Genomic DNA, 19,874 nt, shown 5'->3' with positions numbered 1-19,874 from the left:
TCATACTGTACTGTCTAAGGGAATCAATATGGCACCTCCTCCTCCCATATGTATAAATACAAATATACAGAGAAGGAATGTTCTGGGCACACAATAAGCTATACCCTCATACTGTACTGTCTAAGGGAATCAATATGGCACCTCCCTCCTCCCATATGTATAAATACAAATATACAGAGAAGGAATGTTCTGGGCACACAATAAGCTATACCCTCATACTGTACTGTCTAAGGGAATCAATATGGCACCTCCTCCTCCCATATGTATAAATACAAATATACAGAGAAGGAATGTTCTGGGCAGTATAAACAGTAACACTGCACCACTAAGATGTGTGATCCCAGTTCACAATTACAATGAGGAAAGTACCACAGAGGAGTTCCCAGGTGTGAGAGTTTAGGCAGAAGTAAATAGAATCCATTGAATCAATATCAGCAATAAAAGTAAATGGAGCAGAGGGAATGGGTCAGTCAGGGAGGGGCCCAGCAAGGGAACCTGGAAGTACCAAAGCGGCTTGTTAACTGTGGCTATTTGGTTGCCAAGCCCTCAGTTTGCTCAGAACCAGCCATGAAACACAGGCACATCTATTAGTTGGTCTCATCCAAAGGTTGGTCCCTCCTCTCTCCCTCCCTCCTCTCCATCCCGTTTCTCCCATGATGGCGCATAAAATAGCAGAGTAGCAGAAAATAGAAAGTCTTTATTTCTGGGGACATTAAACCAACTGACCTACAATAAGTCTTGGAAGGGGAACGTCCCCTTTAACCCAAATACACTCCATTAAAGGGGGAGGGGCAAGTAGTCTGTGACTAAGACTGTGGGTGGGCTCTGCTCTGATGGAACCTTACAGGGGTGGGGCAGGGACATTGTCAATCAGGCAGTGGGTGGGGCTAGAAAACGGATGGGTTTTTGGGAAGTAGAACAAGAGTTTGCTACAAATGTAACCTGCCTGTGCTTTACATTGTGATGCTAAAATTCATAATCAGTCAATAATAAGATATTTGTGTTTGAAAACGTCTCCATAATCCTTAAATGTGGAATTGTATGTTTTCTAATTAAACCAATTCTGTGTAAGTCGGGGGGCACATTGATCTACGGATCTCCCCCACTTCCAGCAAGTTTGGGCAATTTATCAAATATATGAAATTAAATATTTGTCTCACCGTTCTCATGAAAACTCCATTGCAGTGCAGCCAAACCCAGAACTGAGTGTGGACTTAAATTCTGCTCATCCAATCAGATCTTCTGCTTTGTCTCCTTAATCTCAGCATCTGCATCGCACAAAAACATACAGATTGTATAATATTCATGCACAATCCCCCAAAATCTCCCCCTAACTGACCTTCAGACTGGGCCCCCTTAGCGCATAACAAGGTTACAGATATATAGAAACATTGGGGTGTCACCCTGCTATAGTTCCAGGGGTACCCAGGGTACAAATAAACACTCACCCCAAATCTCCCCCTAACTGACCTTCAGACTGGGTCCCCTTAGCTCATAACAAGGTTACAGATATATAGGAACATTGGGGTGTCACCCTGCTATAGTTCCAGGGGTACCCAGGGTACAAATAAGCACTCACCCCAAATCTCCCCCTAACTGACCTTCAGACTGGGCCCCCTTAGCTCATAACAAGGTTACAGATATATAGAAACATTGGGGTGTCACCCTGCTATAGTTTCAGGGGTACCCAGGGTACAAATAAACACTCACCCCAAATCTCCCCCTAACTGACCTTCAGACTGGGTCCCCTTAGCTCATAACAAGGTTACAGATATATAGAAACATTGGGGTGTCACCCTGTTATAGTTCCAGGGGTACCCAGGGTACAAATAATCACTCACCCCAAATCTCCCCCTAACTGGCCTTCAGACTGGGCCCCCTTAGCTCATAACAAGGTTACAGATATATAGAAACATTGGGGTAACAGTCACCCTGCTATAGTTCCAGGGGTACCCAGGGTACAAATAAGCACTCACCCCAAATCTCCCCCTAACTGACCTTCAGACTGGACCCCCTTAGCTCATAACAAGGTTACAGATATATAGAAACATTGGGGTGTCACCCTGTTATAGTTCCAGGGGTACCCAGGGCACAAATAAGCACTCACCCCAAATCTCCCCGTAACTGACCTTAAGACTGGGCCCCCTTAGCTCATAACAAGGTTACAGATATATAGAAACATTGGGGTGTCACCCTGCTATAGTTCCAGGGGTACCCAGGGTACAAATAAGCACTCACCCCAAATCTCCCCCTAACTGACCTTCAGACTGGGCCCCCTCATAACAAGATTACAGATATATAGGAACATTGGGGTAATGGCTATATGGGGGGATAAAAAAACATTTGCAAATCACATTTTAGCTTATTTTCTTCTTTTGCTCAGGTGCAGTAACTCATAGCAACCTCAATAAGATGAGTTCTCTTAGACAGGAGGCGGGCACTAAATGCTCCCTGCTCATTGGCTGCTAGAGATGGTTGGACCCTGTATTACATCACTGTTGTAAAAGAATGACATTGTTCTCAAGCACCTGTCTATCTGGCAGCACATGGCCACACCCACTTATAGCAATAACAGGGGAGGCCAATAGGCTGAGAGCCTGGGAACTAAACCACATTAGAAAATTCCACAAACAGAATTAGCTCAGTAACGGTTACAATCATCTATAGCAACCAATCAGCATCTGCCACAATCAACTCCCAGCACCTTGACTGCCAGACAAAAGTCCCCGCACCTTCTCTGCCACACACAACTCCCTGCACCTTTACTGCCACACACAACTCCCAGCACCTTTACTGCCACACACAACTCCCAGCACCTTTACTGCCACACACAACTCCCAGCACCTTTACTGCCACACACAACTCCCAGTATCTTTACTGCCACACACAACTCCCAGCACCTTTACTGCCACACACAAATCCCAGCACCTTCTCTGCCACACACAACTCCCAGTATCTTTACTGCCACACACAACTCCCAGTATCTTTACTGCCACACACAACTCCCAGTATCTTTACTGCCACACACAACTGTTGTTGACTGTGTTGAGCAAATCTGCCATGTTTGGCTTGTGACAATAGGAAGGGCAAATGACATGCAAGTTTGGCCACTACACTGCTATATGGGGGCCCTACATTATTAGGGGACCCCCTATAGATTGTGCTGCAACTGCTTTTTCAACAGAAATAAAGTCTGTCTTGTTGTTAAAAACATGTCTGTGATTGTGACATTCCCTCTGGGCGACTGCTAATGTATCTACTACTTCTTAACTATGTTATTGTTTAACCAAAAAGTACCATCTATAGTTTTTAGATCACTAACTAGTTACTCAACTGATCACTGACAGTCTCTGCAGCAACTCAACCAGGGTTGGACTGGGGGGCTGTCTCAGGCCCCCCCCCCCCACACACACACAAAGCCCCTCCAGGTTCCCGGCGCAGCCGAAAACCCCCCTTCCACCTTGCCGCACACGAGCCTTTTCTTGCCACAAAAGAGGTGGAAAGGGAGGTTGGAGCCCAGATTCCACAGGGATCATGTCTGGGCCAGCGGGGCCACAAGAGTCAGAGCCCAACAGGCTTTTTTCCCTCTGGCCCAGACCAACCCTGAACTGATCACTGATGGACCCCCAGCAACTGAACTGACCCTGCAATGACTGAACTGATCACTGACTGTTTCCCTGGTCACTGTGTAGACTTTATACTGGTAATACTGGTAATACTGATTATACTGGTTACACTGGTTATACTGGTTACACTGGTTACACTGGTTATACTGGTTACACTGCTTATACTGGTTTTACTGGTAATACTGGTTATACTGGTTATACTGGTTACACTGGTTACACTGGTTATACTGGTTATACTGGTTACACTGGTTATACTGGTTTTACTGGTAATACTGGTTATACTGGTTATACTGGTTACACTGGTTATACTGGTTTTACTGGTAATACTGGTTATACTGGTTATACTGGTTATACTGGTTACACTGCTTATACTGGTTTTACTGGTAATACTGGTTATACTGGTTATACTGGTTACACTGGTTACACTGGTTATACTGGTTATACTGGTTACACTGGTTATACTGGTTATACTGGTTACACTGCTTATACTGGTTATACTAGTTATACTGGTTATACTGGTTACACTGGTTATACTGGTAATACTGGTTACACTGGATAGAGAAGGCAGGTGTCCCTCCCAATATGGCGGCCACTGTGCAGACATGTTACGCTGATTTTTCATGGTAACCTTCAGCCTCTCTCCTTCCTCCTCTCACCGCCATTCATTTTCACAGGAATTTTCCTGCACTTGCTTCTATCGCCATGGTTACCGTCTCTGCTGGCCGCCTCCTGTCCTTTCTGTGCTCCATCCTCCTGCTCCATGTGTCATAATGCGGGGGGCCGGGGGGCCAGTGCCTGAATCCCATAAGGGGCTAAGAACCATCTAAGGGGGCCCCACACCCCAAATAAGCCTGACTAATATGAATATTATCTCCTTGTAACGAGGGTCCTTCCCCCACGGGCTCATCTGCAGCTTCATAACAATCTTATTGTGGGGCCCAGTGACCTACAGACAAAACCAATAGAAGAGGGGACACATCATTAACCCTCGCTTGGCTTCTAGAGGAATATCCTAGTCTGGCTCGTGTGTGAGCTCATTGGGCAACCGACTGGGACACTGATTGGCAAGTAGTGTAATTAGTGCCTGACTGGTGCCCCTGAGAATGGCCGGCCTAAAGGGCACGTTATTAGCCATTCACAATAGGGTGTGGCCTCAGCCTGGGATTGGGTGGAGCCTGGGGGAGGAGCATATGACGGGAGTCTGCACTGCTGCTTCTATGGGGCCAAACATACATAGAACCATCCTGCACTACTTAGTAACATACTAGTGTCACACCTACTAACATCAGAAATCCTCATAGCAACTTAACCCCTGGGGAACTTAACTACTGGGAACTTAACCCCTGGGGAACTTAACTACTGGGAATTTAACCCCTGGGAACTCAACTACTGGGAATTTAACCCCTGGGAGATTAACCCCTGGGGAACTTAACTACTGGGAACTTAACCCCTGGGAGCTTAACGCCTGAGAACTTAACCCCTGAGAACGTAACCCCTGGGAACTTAACCCTTGGGGAACCTAACTACCGGGAACTTAACCCTTGGGAGCTTAACCCCTGGGAACTTAACCCCTGGGGAATTTAACTACTGAGAACTTAATACCTGGGAACTTAACCCATGAGTACTTAACCCCTGGGAATTTAAGCCCTGGGAACTTAACCCCTGGGAACTTAACCCCTGGGACCTTAACCCCCAGGGAACTTAACCCCTGGGAACTTAACCCCTGGGAACATAACTCCCAGGGAACTTAACCCCTGAGAACTTAACCCCCCGGGGAATTTAACCCCCGGGAAACTTAACCCCTGGAAACTTAACCCCTGGGAACTCAACCCCTGGAGAATTTAACTACTGAGAACATAACCCCTGAGAACTTAACCCCTGGGAATTTAACCCCTTTGACCTTAACCCCAAGGGAACTTAACCCCTGGGGAATATAACCCCAGGGGAACTTAACCCCTGGGAACTGAACTAATGGGCAATTTAACTACTGAGAACTTAACCCCTGGGAATTTAACCCCTGGGAACTTAACCCCTGGGAACATAACCCCCAGAGAACTTAACCCCTGCAGAATTTAACCCTGGGCCTAGGGCGGCAGGATTTATAGGGGGCGGCTGCCCAACCACACTCACATTGGTTCACAAACACTGGGGATGCGCAGGAGATAAAATCATTTCTTACATTTCCCATGTGCCCCATTGCTCTGGTCTGAATGATGAAAATTTGCAGGAATAAAGGGGAGGGGACTGGGGCGACGAATGGCAGTGGCCTAGGGGCACCCCCTATGTAAATCCGGTCCTGGCACCAAATATCAGTGATTTAACCCTAAAGTGATCAGTGTGCTTTAAAAAATGCCCTAAACATGAACTCATGCCAATTCTAATTATTCTAAAAATATTCCAAATGATTTGAAGACGAGGCATAAAGGAAAGTGAAATGTTTGTGGCCGTGAGGATTATGTGCCAGTCACAGTAACTTAGTTGTACCCCCACTCTAAACTACCACGTTATACCTGGTGCCACTGTGCCAGTATATAGCGTCACTCAATTGGATTCCTTTGCCTATAGCTCATGGGGGCGACATAAATCATTTACAACAGACCAGGCCCATACAAACTGCCACCCACCCCCTCCAGAGTCAGAACCTTGTCCCTATGGGTAACCCAAGTAGGTGTAAATATGGGATGTAAGCTCACAGGAGCAAATACTGATGGAAATGTGATAGGGACCTTGAATTGTAAACTCACTGAGGTAAAGACCGATGGGAATGTGACTGTAAGCTCACTGGGACAGAGACTGATAGGAGTGTGATAGGGACCTTAGATTGTAAGCTCACTGGGACAGGGACTGATGGGAATGTGACAGGGACCTTAGATTGTAAACTCACTGGGGTAAAGACTTATGGGAATGTGATAGGGACCTTAGATTGTAAGCTCACTGGGGCAGGGACTGATGGGAATGTGATAGGGACCTTAGATTGTAAGCTCACTGGGGCAAGGACTGATGGGAATGTGATAGGGACCTTAGATTGTAAGCTCACTGGGACAGAGACTGATAGGAGTGTGATAGGGACCTTAGATTGTAAGCTCACTGGGACAGAGACTGATAGGAGTGTGATAGGGACCTTAGATTGTAAGCTCACTGGGACAGGGACTGATTGGAATGTGATAGGGACCTTAGATTGTAAGCTCACTGGGGGAGGGACTGATGGGAATGTGATAGGGACTTTAGATTGTAAACTCATTGGGGTAAAGACCAATGGGAATGTGATAGGGACCATAGATTGTAAGCTCACTGGGGTAAAGACCGATGGGAATGTGATAGGGACCTTAGATTGTAAGCTCGCAGGAGCAAATACTGATGGGAATGTGATAGGGACCTTAGATTGTAAACTCACTGAGGTAAAGACCGATGGGAATGTGACTGTAAGCTCACTGGGACAGAGACTGATAGGAGTGTGATAGGGACCTTAGATTGTAAGCTCACTGGGACAGGGACTGATGGGAATGTGACAGGGACCTTAGATTGTAAACTCACTGGGGTAAAGACTTATGGGAATGTGATAGGGACCTTAGATTGTAAACTCACTGGGGCAAGGACTGATGGGAATGTGATAGGGACCTTAGATTGTAAGCTCACTGGGACAGAGACTGATAGGAGTGTGATAGGGACCTTAGATTGTAAGCTCACTGGGACAGAGACTGATAGGAGTGTGATAGGGACCTTAGATTGTAAGCTCACTGGGACAGGGACTGATGGGAATGTGATAGGGACCTTAGATTGTAAGATCACTGGGGGAGGGACTGATGGGAATGTGATAGGGACTTTAGATTTTAAGCTCATTGGGGTGAAGACTGATGGGAATGTGATAGAGACTTTAGATTGTAAACTCATTGGGGTAAAGACCAATGGGAATGTGATAGGGACCATAGATTGTAAGCTCACTGGGGTAAAGACCGATGGGAATGTGATAGGGACCTTAGATTGTAAGCTCGCAGGAGCAAATACTGATGGGAATGTGATAGGGACCTTAGATTGTAAACTCACTGAGGTAAAGACCGATGGGAATGTGACTGTAAGCTCACTGGGACAGAGACTGATAGGAGTGTGATAGGGACCTTAGATTGTAAGCTCACTGGGACAGGGACTGATGGGAATGTGACAGGGACCTTAGATTGTAAACTCACTGGGGTAAAGACTTATGGGAATGTGATAGGGACCTTAGATTGTAAACTCACTGGGGCAAGGACTGATGGGAATGTGATAGGGACCTTAGATTGTAAGCTCACTGGGACAGAGACTGATAGGAGTGTGATAGGGACCTTAGATTGTAAGCTCACTGGGACAGAGACTGATAGGAGTGTGATAGGGACCTTAGATTGTAAGCTCACTGGGACAGGGACTGATGGGAATGTGATAGGGACCTTAGATTGTAAGATCACTGGGGGAGGGACTGATGGGAATGTGATAGGGACTTTAGATTTTAAGCTCATTGGGGTGAAGACTGATGGGAATGTGATAGAGACTTTAGATTGTAAACTCATTGGGATAAAGACCGATGGGAATGTGATAGGGACCTTAGATTGTAAACTCGCAGGAGCAAATACTGATGGGAATGTGATAGGGACCTTAGATTGTAAACTCACTGGGGTAAAGACCGATGGGAATGTGATAGGGACTTTAGATTGTAAGCTCACTGGGGTATAGACTGATGGGAATCTGATAGGGACCTTAGATTGTAAACTCACTGGGGGAGGGACTGATGGGAATGTGATAGGGACTTTAGATTGTAGGCTCATTGGGGTAAAGACTGATGGCAATGTGATAGGGACCATAGATTGTAAGCTCACTGGGGTAAAGACCGATGGGAATGTGATAGGGACCTTAGATTGTAAGCTCGCAGGAGCAAATACTGATGGGAATGTGATAGGGACCTTAGATTGTAAACTCACTGAGGTAAAGACCGATGGGAATGTGACTGTAAGCTCACTGGGACAGAGACTGATAGGAGTGTGATAGGGACCTTAGATTGTAAGCTCACTGGGACAGGGACTGATGGGAATGTGACAGGGACCTTAGATTGTAAACTCACTGGGGTAAAGACTTATGGGAATGTGATAGGGACCTTAGATTGTAAACTCACTGGGGCAAGGACTGATGGGAATGTGATAGGGACCTTAGATTGTAAGCTCACTGGGACAGAGACTGATAGGAGTGTGATAGGGACCTTAGATTGTAAGCTCACTGGGACAGAGACTGATAGGAGTGTGATAGGGACCTTAGATTGTAAGCTCACTGGGACAGGGACTGATGGGAATGTGATAGGGACCTTAGATTGTAAGATCACTGGGGGAGGGACTGATGGGAATGTGATAGGGACTTTAGATTTTAAGCTCATTGGGGTGAAGACTGATGGGAATGTGATAGAGACTTTAGATTGTAAACTCATTGGGGTAAAGACCAATGGGAATGTGATAGGGACCATAGATTGTAAGCTCACTGGGGTAAAGACCGATGGGAATGTGATAGGGACCTTAGATTGTAAGCTCGCAGGAGCAAATACTGATGGGAATGTGATAGGGACCTTAGATTGTAAACTCACTGAGGTAAAGACCGATGGGAATGTGACTGTAAGCTCACTGGGACAGAGACTGATAGGAGTGTGATAGGGACCTTAGATTGTAAGCTCACTGGGACAGGGACTGATGGGAATGTGACAGGGACCTTAGATTGTAAACTCACTGGGGTAAAGACTTATGGGAATGTGATAGGGACCTTAGATTGTAAACTCACTGGGGCAAGGACTGATGGGAATGTGATAGGGACCTTAGATTGTAAGCTCACTGGGACAGAGACTGATAGGAGTGTGATAGGGACCTTAGATTGTAAGCTCACTGGGACAGAGACTGATAGGAGTGTGATAGGGACCTTAGATTGTAAGCTCACTGGGACAGGGACTGATGGGAATGTGATAGGGACCTTAGATTGTAAGATCACTGGGGGAGGGACTGATGGGAATGTGATAGGGACTTTAGATTTTAAGCTCATTGGGGTGAAGACTGATGGGAATGTGATAGAGACTTTAGATTGTAAACTCATTGGGGTAAAGACCGATGGGAATGTGATAGGGACCTTAGATTGTAAACTCGCAGGAGCAAATACTGATGGGAATGTGATAGGGACCTTAGATTGTAAACTCACTGGGGTAAAGACCGATGGGAATGTGATAGGGACTTTAGATTGTAAGCTCACTGGGGTATAGACTGATGGGAATCTGATAGGGACCTTAGATTGTAAACTCACTGGGGGAGGGACTGATGGGAATGTGATAGGGACTTTAGATTGTAGGCTCATTGGGGTAAAGACTGATGGCAATGTGATAGGGACCTTAGGTTGTAAGCTCACTGGGAGAGGGACTGATAGGAATGTGATAGGGACCTTATATTGTAAGCTCACTGGGGCAGGGACTGATGGGAATGTGATAGGGACTTTAGATTGTAAGCTCATTGGGGTAAAGACTGATGGGAATGTGATAGGGACCTTAGATTGTAAACTCACTGGGGGAGGGACTGATGGGAATGTGATAGGGACTTTAGATTGTAAACTCATTGGGGTAAAGACTGATGAGAATGTGATAGGGACCTTAGATTGTAAGCTCACTGGGAGAGGGACTGATAGGAATGTGATAGGGACCTTATATTGTAAGCTCACTGGGGCAGGGACTGATGGGAATGTGATAGGGACTTTAGATTGTAAGCTCATTGGGGTAAAGACTGATGGGAATGTGATAGGGACCTTAGGTTGTAAACTCACTGAGAGAGGGACTGATATTATGTGATAGGGACTTTAGATTGTAAGATCATTGGGGTAAAGACTGATGAGAATGTGATAGGGACTTTAGATTGTAAGCTCATTGGGGTAAAGACTGATGGGAATGTGATAGGGACCTTATACTGTAATCTGTGCCCATTTCACCCCAGGTCCAGACTGAGATTATTAATCCCTGGCATTACACAGTGTCTGTGGCATCTAACAGCAGCCCCTCTGCCATTTGCTTGAACCTAAGACTGCCACCCCTGCCTGTGCCATGTTCCCTGCCCCACTACCTCTGCTAGGTATCAGGGGACTTCAGGTGACAATTCTGTGCATTTCATAAAAGTGACAGCAGGAGACAGAACTATTTAATCAGGGTGACTCCCAATACAGAAGAGATTTCCCTTTCTGGTATAATCCCCCTACAGTGAGAAGTGGTATATCCCACAAAGAAGTGCGATGCCCCCCTAGTGTGGGAGTTGGTATGTTCCACACAGGAGGCAGAGGCTCTTGTTTCACCGCCATGTGGGGTCCTGGATTGGGGGGGGGGTATTAGAGTTCCCATCATGCTATTCCCAAGGGGTAGAGGGGCCCACGTGTGTTACACAACTACAACTCCCAGCGCTGGGTTATACCTGGGGTATGAAGCAAGATGGCTACTAGTTGGGCCCTCAGCACACTCTTTTAGGGCCCTCTGAATAATGACAGAGGTTGAAAGTAGCGCTATGGCTTCTGGGGCATCAGACATTGGCATGAGCTGGGGGCACCCAGTGGGCATCACATACACAGTATAGGGCCACAATATAGGGCCCCAGTCAGTTCCATGACATTTTATATCACTTGAAATTTATGGACGAGATTGAATATGAGGAAATGTTCTCCTAATTCACTTCCAGTTGATTCCCCCATTGATTCTGTCCCTCTGGGACAACGTGGAAGTGAATTGGGAGACGCGTTTCTCTCGTCTCATTAAATGTGGCCCTTGATTACTGGAATAACGAATCCTCCACCAAAGAGAAAATCGCACCCTCATTTCCACATTCACAACCGGGGAGGGGCCAAGAAATGATTTGGGAGGGAATATTAATGTTACATGAGGGTTGGGTGACTCTTGGCTTTTTTGCTTCTATAGCGGTATTGAGTATAAACTTTTGTGAGGGAGGAAAGATGCTCTGGGGCTGAATTTCAGGGTAAAGGCAAAGCTAACCCTACTGTGTGAGCCGGCCTAATCCCAACCTGTATTTTCCCAGAATTCCAGCCTCATTGTCGCCTCCTACAAACTAGCGCCAACTTACTTGTGATTGGCCAACGCAAAGACCAATCAGCAGCTGCTCTGTTAATGGTGCAGCACAAATAGTGGGTGTCAGAGTGGAAATGAGTAGGTGCAAGGCCGGTGTATGTACAGATAGTAAGGGAGGCCACATACTAAATAAAGCCCAGATACTGATGGAACCCTGAGCATCAGAAACCATTGACTTTGGGTCCAATAATGTAACAATCAAATTATCTAATGACAAGAGACCAGACTAACCAGTGTGGAGCCAATGGATATGGGCCCAGATGTACCAATGGGACGGCCCACACACTGTGCATTTAGTTGACATATTTGTACAATACAAGAGATCTGCTCTAGTGCAAATGGAACCATAAAGATGTAGGTTGGCTCTGGAAGACTCCATTGTTTAGATGGAGGTGGATCGGAACCTGGAACCTACACACTGGATTGGATCTGGACTGGGCTCCAAACACTGACATTTTGGCCTCTCTTTGGAGTTATGGGCGGGGCTTTGGTGCCTTTCTCTTCCTGTGCCGACATGTTGCATAGGGGCAATTAATGGGGTGAATTAAACCCCTACACTAGTATATTGGCTCTGCCCACACCTACATTAACTATAGAGGAGGCAGACCTGGGGCAACAGAGTGTCAGGGGGGTTGTGATTTACCTGCAACTCAAACAAAATCCTGGGGGACCTGAGAGTTTTGTGCTGGGGTTCCCCAAAAGTTTGCCTGGGGCCTCAACCTGCCTCGTACATTGCACCTCCCTTACTACTGAGAGTAACTGCCCAGATCAGACTAAACTGAAACATTAGCACTGGGGGCCACAGACACTGGTGCAAAATAGCCCCCCAATTCTATGTGTAACAATAGGAGCAGCTTCATAATAATCCCCCGCTTTGAGAATGGGACGTGGGACAGACATGCGCCCCGAGTCTATTGGCCAATAGGGAATTGTTTTATTGATTTGTACAAAGAGCCCCCAGGAAATAAAGGAACATTGTGTCTAATGCCCCCCTAATGTTACTGGGGGCTCTTGGAGTAACAGGGATACCATGGGGGTGCTTCATATTGTTATGAGTAACAGGGGGCTCTTGCTGCTACTTGGGGTTACTGGGGGCTCTCATAGAGAAATATCTGTAGGACCCGACACCCCCAGGCCAATACATAAAGCTCTTGGTCAGATTCGTGTAGAAATGAGAAAGCTGATTGGATGACAGAGGACCCGCCTCCTCATGAGTAGAACAGGAATCAGCAATTGGGGAGCAGTTATTCCATGTTTGACACCCCTACTTTATAATGCCCCCCTCCTGCACCTCCAGTCATCAACCTTCCCATGTGACCATAAGTGGCCCCCAGATTCTATATAGATTGGCTGCTACTGGATATATCATTATATGCACCCCAACAATCCACTGACACCCCCAGACTCTCCTGTTACAGACCCCAAACTTTCCTTCTCTTCCATTTCTCCTTCCTACACACTCCACTTAATCACCCCCACCGATGTGTGTCTGTGTAATGTGTGTGTGTGTGTAATGTGTGTGTGTGTCTGTGTGTGTGTGCAATGTGTGTGTGTGTCTGTGTGTGTGTGTAATGTGTGTGTGTGTGTGATGCGTGTCTGTGTGTAATGTGTGTGTCTGTGTAATGTGTGTGTAATGTGTGTGTGTGATGTGTGTGTGTGTAATGTGTGTGTATATAAAGTAATAGTTATACACACAGATGGGGAAATTACAATAAATACAAATAAATAGAAAGTTCAGTTCCAATAGAGAGAAGGGGTCCCTGCCCCCCACAGAATTAACCCCCACAGAAGTCTCCAGATTCACCTCACCTGATACACCTGCCAGTCCCACACACTTACACTACATGTCCCACACAATCCCACTGTATTGCTTCCGGGAATAATAATAATAACTAATAATAATAATAATAATAATAAATAATAGTAGTAATCATAATAATAATAAACAATAGTAGTAATAATAATAACAATAATAATAATAATAACCACCTAATCATTCTCTAGAACCTTCATTTACAAGAAGAGCAGGAGGAAGAGGAGACACATTATTTGGTATAAACCACAATTTCAGGAATCTTATGGATTCTTAAAGGGGAAGTTCACCTTCCAAACACTTTTTCAGTGGCAATTTCCTCATATTTCATGGTTTGGCCGGATTAGTCTAATAAAGATGAATGTTCTACCTCAGCTTTTATATCAATTTCAGGCCATCCCGGTCCAACCCCCTATTCGCTTCTTTAATAAATTGCATTCATCGTTCACTAAGTTTATATGGGCTAAGAAAAACCCTAGAATTAGTAAGAATGTATTAAGGATGCATAAATCCAATGGGGGCCTTGGCCTTCCTAACATAAAGGGTTATTTAAGAGCTTCGGTATTGAACAGAATCATAGAATGGTTTCATTATAAAGATCAGAAAAAGTGGATTCAAATGGAACAATCATTACTCGTCAGACCTATACAAGCTCTGTGATGGTTGCGCCCCGCTCTCAGACCTGACAAAAAATACATTGGCTAAAATATGTAGAGAAACTCTTTCACAGGCAGATGATTTTCTAAAAGCTGCACCATACTTAGGGGCCGATTCACTAAATTTGAGTGAAGGATTCGAAGTAAAAAAACTTCGAATTTCAAAGTATTTTTTGGGCTACTTCGACCATCGAATGGGCTACTTCGACCTTCGACTACGACTACGACTATCGAAGGATTCGAAGTAAAAATCGTTAGACTATTCGACCATTCGATAGTCGAAGTACTGTCTCTTTAAAAAAAACTTCGACCCCCTAGTTCGGCAGATAAAAGCTACCGAAGTCAATGTTAGTCTATGGGGAAGGTCCCCATAGGCTTTCCTAAGTTTTTTTGATCGAAGGATATTCCTTCGATCGTTGGATTTAAATCCTTCGAATCGTTCGATTCGAAGGATTTAATCGTACGATCGCAGAATTTGCGCTAAATCCTTCGACTTCGATATTCGAAGTCGAAGGATTTCAATTCCTAGTCGAATATCGAGGGTTAATTAACCCTCGATATTCGACCCATAGTGAATCAGCCCCTTAATCTCCCGGACTGGTTTAATGGCACCAATTATCGGTAACCCGAATTTCCCACCGGGTATGACCAAGGGTGTATTCCTAGGTAGACGCTTTAATGAAAGTTTCATATGTGGACAGGTTATGAAGGATAAGCAAATGTTACCGTTCGATACTGTTTGCCCTGGTATTCCAGTAACATTTTGGTCTCAACCCCAACATTGGTGAGGGAACTCGGTAAATCGACAGATTACGAATACACCTTCTATTAACTTCAAATATCTCTGCTTCCAATCAGACTCTCTCAGGCACGGGATCTCTGTCCTGTATAAGTTGTCAGACCCCAGAGCAGTAAATATAATATAAATATACTGTAAGTTGGGAAAAGGAATTACTAGTTACATGTAGTAATGAACAATGGAAATCGTGCTTTTACCTTACTCATAAATTCTCCATTGCGTGTAAACGACAGGATTATAAAATGATCTCTAGATGGTAGAGGTGTCCTGAGCTCTTGCACAAAATCTATCCTACAGTCTCTGCTCTTTGCTGGAGGAGTGAAACAGCATTAGGGTCCCCCACACACATATGGTGGTCATGCTCGGTCCTTCTGGGAAGGAGTATTTAAAGTAATTAATATGGTAACAGGTTTGGACATCCCAACAACTCCTTCAATAGGTATTCTTTCCTTGCTATCAGGAAATATGTTTAAATACAAAGTAGGATTTTGTTTGAGTGCTGCTAGAACTGCAATTCCCTGCCACTGAAAATCCACAACTCCTCCTCCTACAATAAAGGAATGGCTCAAAGAAACGGGTGAGATTAGGCGTATGGAAGCGTTACTTAGTCATGTGTATGAGAAACACGAGGTACAGGGGTGTGAAAAACTATTTGCCCCCTTCCTGATTTCTTATTCTTTTGCATGTTTGTCACACTTAAATGTTTCTGCTCATCAAAAACCGTTAACTATTAGTCAAAGATAACATAATTGAACACAAAATGCAGTTTTTAAATGAAGGTTTACGTTATTAAGGGAGAAAAAAAACTCCAAACCTACATGGGCCTTTGTGAAAAAGTGATTGCCCCCCTTGTTAAAAAATAACTTAACTGTGGTTTATCACACCTGAGTTCAATTTCAAAGGTTATAAAGCCATTTCTAAAGCTTTGGGACTCCAGCGAAGCACAGTGAGAGCCATTATCCACAAATGGCAAAAACATGGAACAGTGGTGAACCTTCCCAGGAGTGGCCAGCCGACCAAAATTACCCCAAGAGCGCAGAGACAACTCATCCGAGAGGCCACAAAAGACCCCAGGACAACATCTAAAGAACTGCAGGCCTCACTTGCCTCAATTAAGGTCAGTGTTCACGACTCCACCATAAGAAAGAGACTGGGCAAAAACGGCCTGCATGGCAGATTTCCAAGGCGCAAACCACTTTTAAGCAAAAAGAACATTAAGGCTCGTCTCAATTTTGCTAAAAAACATCTCAATGATTGCCAAGACTTTTGGGAAAATACCTTGTGGACCGACGAGACAAAAGTTGAACTTTTTGGAAGGTGCGCGTCCCGTTACATCTGGCGTAAAAGTAACACAGCATTTCAGAAAAAGAACATCATACCAACAGTAAAATATGGTGGTGGTAGTGTGATGGTCTGGGGTTGTTTTGCTGCTTCAGGACCTGGAAGACTTGCTGTGATAGATGGAACCATGAATTCTACTGTCTACCAAAAAATCCTGAAGGAGAATGTCCGGCCATCTGTTCGTCAACTCAAGCTGAAGCGATCTTGGGTGCTGCAGCAGGACAATGACCCAAAACACACCAGCAAATCCACCTCTGAATGGCTGAAGAAAAACAAAATGAAGACTTTGGAGTGGCCTAGTCAAAGTCCTGACCTGAATCCTATTGAGATGTTGTGGCATGACCTTAAAAAGGTGGTTCATGCTAGAAAACCCTCAAATAAAGCTGAATTACAACAATTCTGCAAAGATGAGTGGGCCAAAATTCCTCCAGAGCGCTGAAAAAGACTCGTTGTAAGTTATCGCAAACGCTTGATTGCAGTTATTGCTGCTAAGGGTGGCCCAACCAGTTATTAGGTTCAGGTGGCAATTACTTTTTCACACAGGTTTGGATTTCTTTTCTCCCTAAATAATAAAAACCCTCATTTAAAAACTGCATTTTGTGTTTACTTGTGTTATCTTTGACTAATAGTTAAATGTGTTTGATGAGCAGAAACATTTTGTGTGACAAACATGCAAAAGAATAAGAAATCAGGAAGGGGGAAAATAGTTTTTCACACCACTGTATATTTAAAGACCTGGACAACATGGGTTGTATTTTTGGAATCTGATCAATATAAACTTTTGTACTGGGACTTGGAGCTTATCTTTTTTGGATACATTTCATACTCTACTTGGTGAATCAGTGTTGGGACTTACTTGTATGTTATTAGAGTAGCTCATAACGGCTGAGCAACGTTCTTTTTCTTCTGACTTTACTTTTTCTTTTTTTTCTGTTCTTGCTTTTTCCTATTATATTATCTTAATCATCTGGTTCAGGTATCCTATTGATATGCTTTTAAACTATTTGTTTTTTTCCAACAAGATATGAGTATATTTCGAACGCAAATGGTCCCTAGATCGCAACAGAAGACAAGTGATACAATCTGATATGGGACGTAATGTGTATTATGTTAAATACAACTGGGAAGTGTTATATTGTCGACTGTGAACTTCCGCATGTTTTGGTAAGCTTCATGGCCCAATAAAGTCACATGATTCCAACTCTATATCTTTGTTGTAATATCCCTCTAATGCTGATACCTATGTCTATGTTATGTCCTAATAGGCTTTTTTCAATAAAAACAAAATATACAAACACTTTTTCAGTTCAGTTGGTTTCAGATTGTTCCACAGACATAAATACTTTTTTCAATTACTTTCCATTATTTTTTTTACAGTTTTTCCAAAATCTAAGTGTAAAGTTGAATGTTGTGTCTCTGGTGTTTGAGTCTGAAGCTCAGTAATTCAGGTGATTCAGACTCTAAACTGTCACAATTTCATACATTTAGTTGTTACAATTAGTTGATACATTTAGTTGATACATTTAGTTGTTACAATTAGTTGATACATTTAGTTGTTACATTTAGTTGATACATTTAGTTGATACAATTAGTTGATACATTTGGTTCATACATTTAGTTGATACAATTAGTTGATCCATTTCTCAGCAGCATCTCTGGAGTATCAGTAACTATTGTATCAAGTCTAACAGTTGCCTGTAATGAAACTCAGGGATTCTGCTCAGCAGGGACAAAGATAAGAAATGTATCAACTAAATGTATCAAATTAGAACTGATTACAGGGTCGGCGACCCCCTCCCAGAGCTGCTTTAGAAGGTGAAAAATTACACTTTACATTTCAATATTAGAAAAACGGTGACACATAGTAAAAAGAAAATACTTGAAAAAAGTCATTATTTCTGGTGATCTATCTAAAACCAACTAGTTGTTTGAAGGTAAACAACCCCTTTGATACCTACAGTATATATACACCTGTATCCTATAGACACCTGAATCCTATATACACCTGTATCCTATACACCTGTATCCTATATACACCTGTATCCTATATACACCTGATTCTTATATACACCTGATTCCTATATACACCTGAATCCTATATACACCTGAATCCTATATACATGACTCCTAGCAAGATATGGCCAATACCCATCTCCTAAATACAGTCAGTATTCTGACTCTTAACAAACCACTTGCCCTGACTTCTAGAAACACAAAGTGAAACTAATCAAACCTGTGTTAAATATTACAGCCAAAACACACCTGTCCTGAGCACTAACATGGCTCAGCCAATACAAACCTGCCCTTAACACTAACATGGCATGGCCAAAACACACCTGCCCTGAGCACTAACATGGCACAGCCAATACATACCAGCCCTGAGCACTAACATGGCACAAACAATACACACCAGCCCTGAGCACTAACATGGCACAAACAATACACACCTGCCTCTAGCAGTGGCAGGACACCAATATGTGTCGTGGCTGCTAAGAAGACAGGGACAGCCATTGACTGGAATGCTCTGGGCATCTGCATGTATTAGATACACAGGGCCACTTACTGTTGTGCTGTGAGTCCAGCTGAGCTGCTGCCAGTCCAGTGCTGAGGAAGAGCCACACGTTGGGGCCACTGCAGATACAGACTCCCCTTTGAATGACTCCCCAAGGTTCTTGCTGCTGCTACAGAGTCGCCAGTGAGACTGCAGTCCGGGGGAGCAGGACAGAGGGATGCTGGGGGGTGGGGGACAAAATGGTTTCCTTCCCCCAATTAATGATCAGTGAGCATCAGGCAGAAGGAAAGGCTCTGCAGGCTCCGGCAGAGCATGGGAAGCAGAGCCCTAATTAGCACAAGCTCTTTCAGACAAGGCTGGAGGTGCAGCATCCGTCCTCCCCTGCCTTTAACATCCCTATTGATGGTGCAGAGCATTCGGAACACTGGGCCGGACACCCACTGAATACTAATGCTGGAGCCACTGAGGAATGAGAAATGTTCAGCAGCAGCAGCAGCAGAGGAAGAAACCACTGGAACCCAGCGAAGAGGCAGAAAACCAAAACAAAAGGAAAGGGGGAGAACAAGGAGGGGGAGGATAAAGGGAGAAATGGAGGCGGAAATCTAAATATGGAAAGAGACAGAGCTTTTCCCTCTCTGAGATTCCAATGGGCAGTGAGCCCCGAGCCCCAGGAATGCAGATGTGCCACCTCCACCTACTCATTCATTCCTCCCTCCTGCCTTCCATCTGCACTGCCATTAAGGGCCCCACTCCCTGCATCCACAGAGCATGTGCAGAGCCACAAACACTCATCTCCCTGCCTCTCAATGGGCACCAGTACCCACCATGGGGCAGTCACAGCCTCACACAGTATATTCTGCACAAGAGACTGGCACCTAGCCTGGCACAAGGGAACACCATTATTTAATATGAGTAGTGATGAGCGAATTTGTCCTGTTTCGTTTCGCAAAACATTCACAAATTAAAAAAATTTTGTGCGCAACAATTTTTTACACACGTGACAATTTTTTCCCAATC

The 19,874-nt window shown here is 44.5% G+C and overlaps 1 protein-coding gene across 1 annotated transcript in view; it reads right to left on the bottom strand.

The window, feature by feature from the left end:
- The window catches only part of LOC108697839 (leucine-rich repeat-containing protein 4B-like), an 82,437-nt gene extending 62,823 nt beyond the window's left edge, over positions 1–19,614 (bottom strand). Inside the window, exons 1-2 of the mRNA XM_041571836.1 lie at positions 18,909–19,614; positions 1,161–1,268 (exon numbers count right to left, since the gene is read on the bottom strand). The gene's annotated coding sequence lies outside the window, so the exon portion shown is untranslated. The remainder of the gene's footprint in view (positions 1–1,160; positions 1,269–18,908) is intronic.
- Between the last annotated feature and the right edge of the window lie 260 nt (positions 19,615–19,874).

The sequence above is a fragment of the Xenopus laevis genome, chromosome 7S (assembly GCF_017654675.1).
Source record: "Xenopus laevis strain J_2021 chromosome 7S, Xenopus_laevis_v10.1, whole genome shotgun sequence".
In the NCBI taxonomy this organism is placed as follows: domain Eukaryota; kingdom Metazoa; phylum Chordata; class Amphibia; order Anura; family Pipidae; genus Xenopus; species Xenopus laevis.
This window is presented reverse-complemented; position numbering and strand designations above follow the sequence as displayed.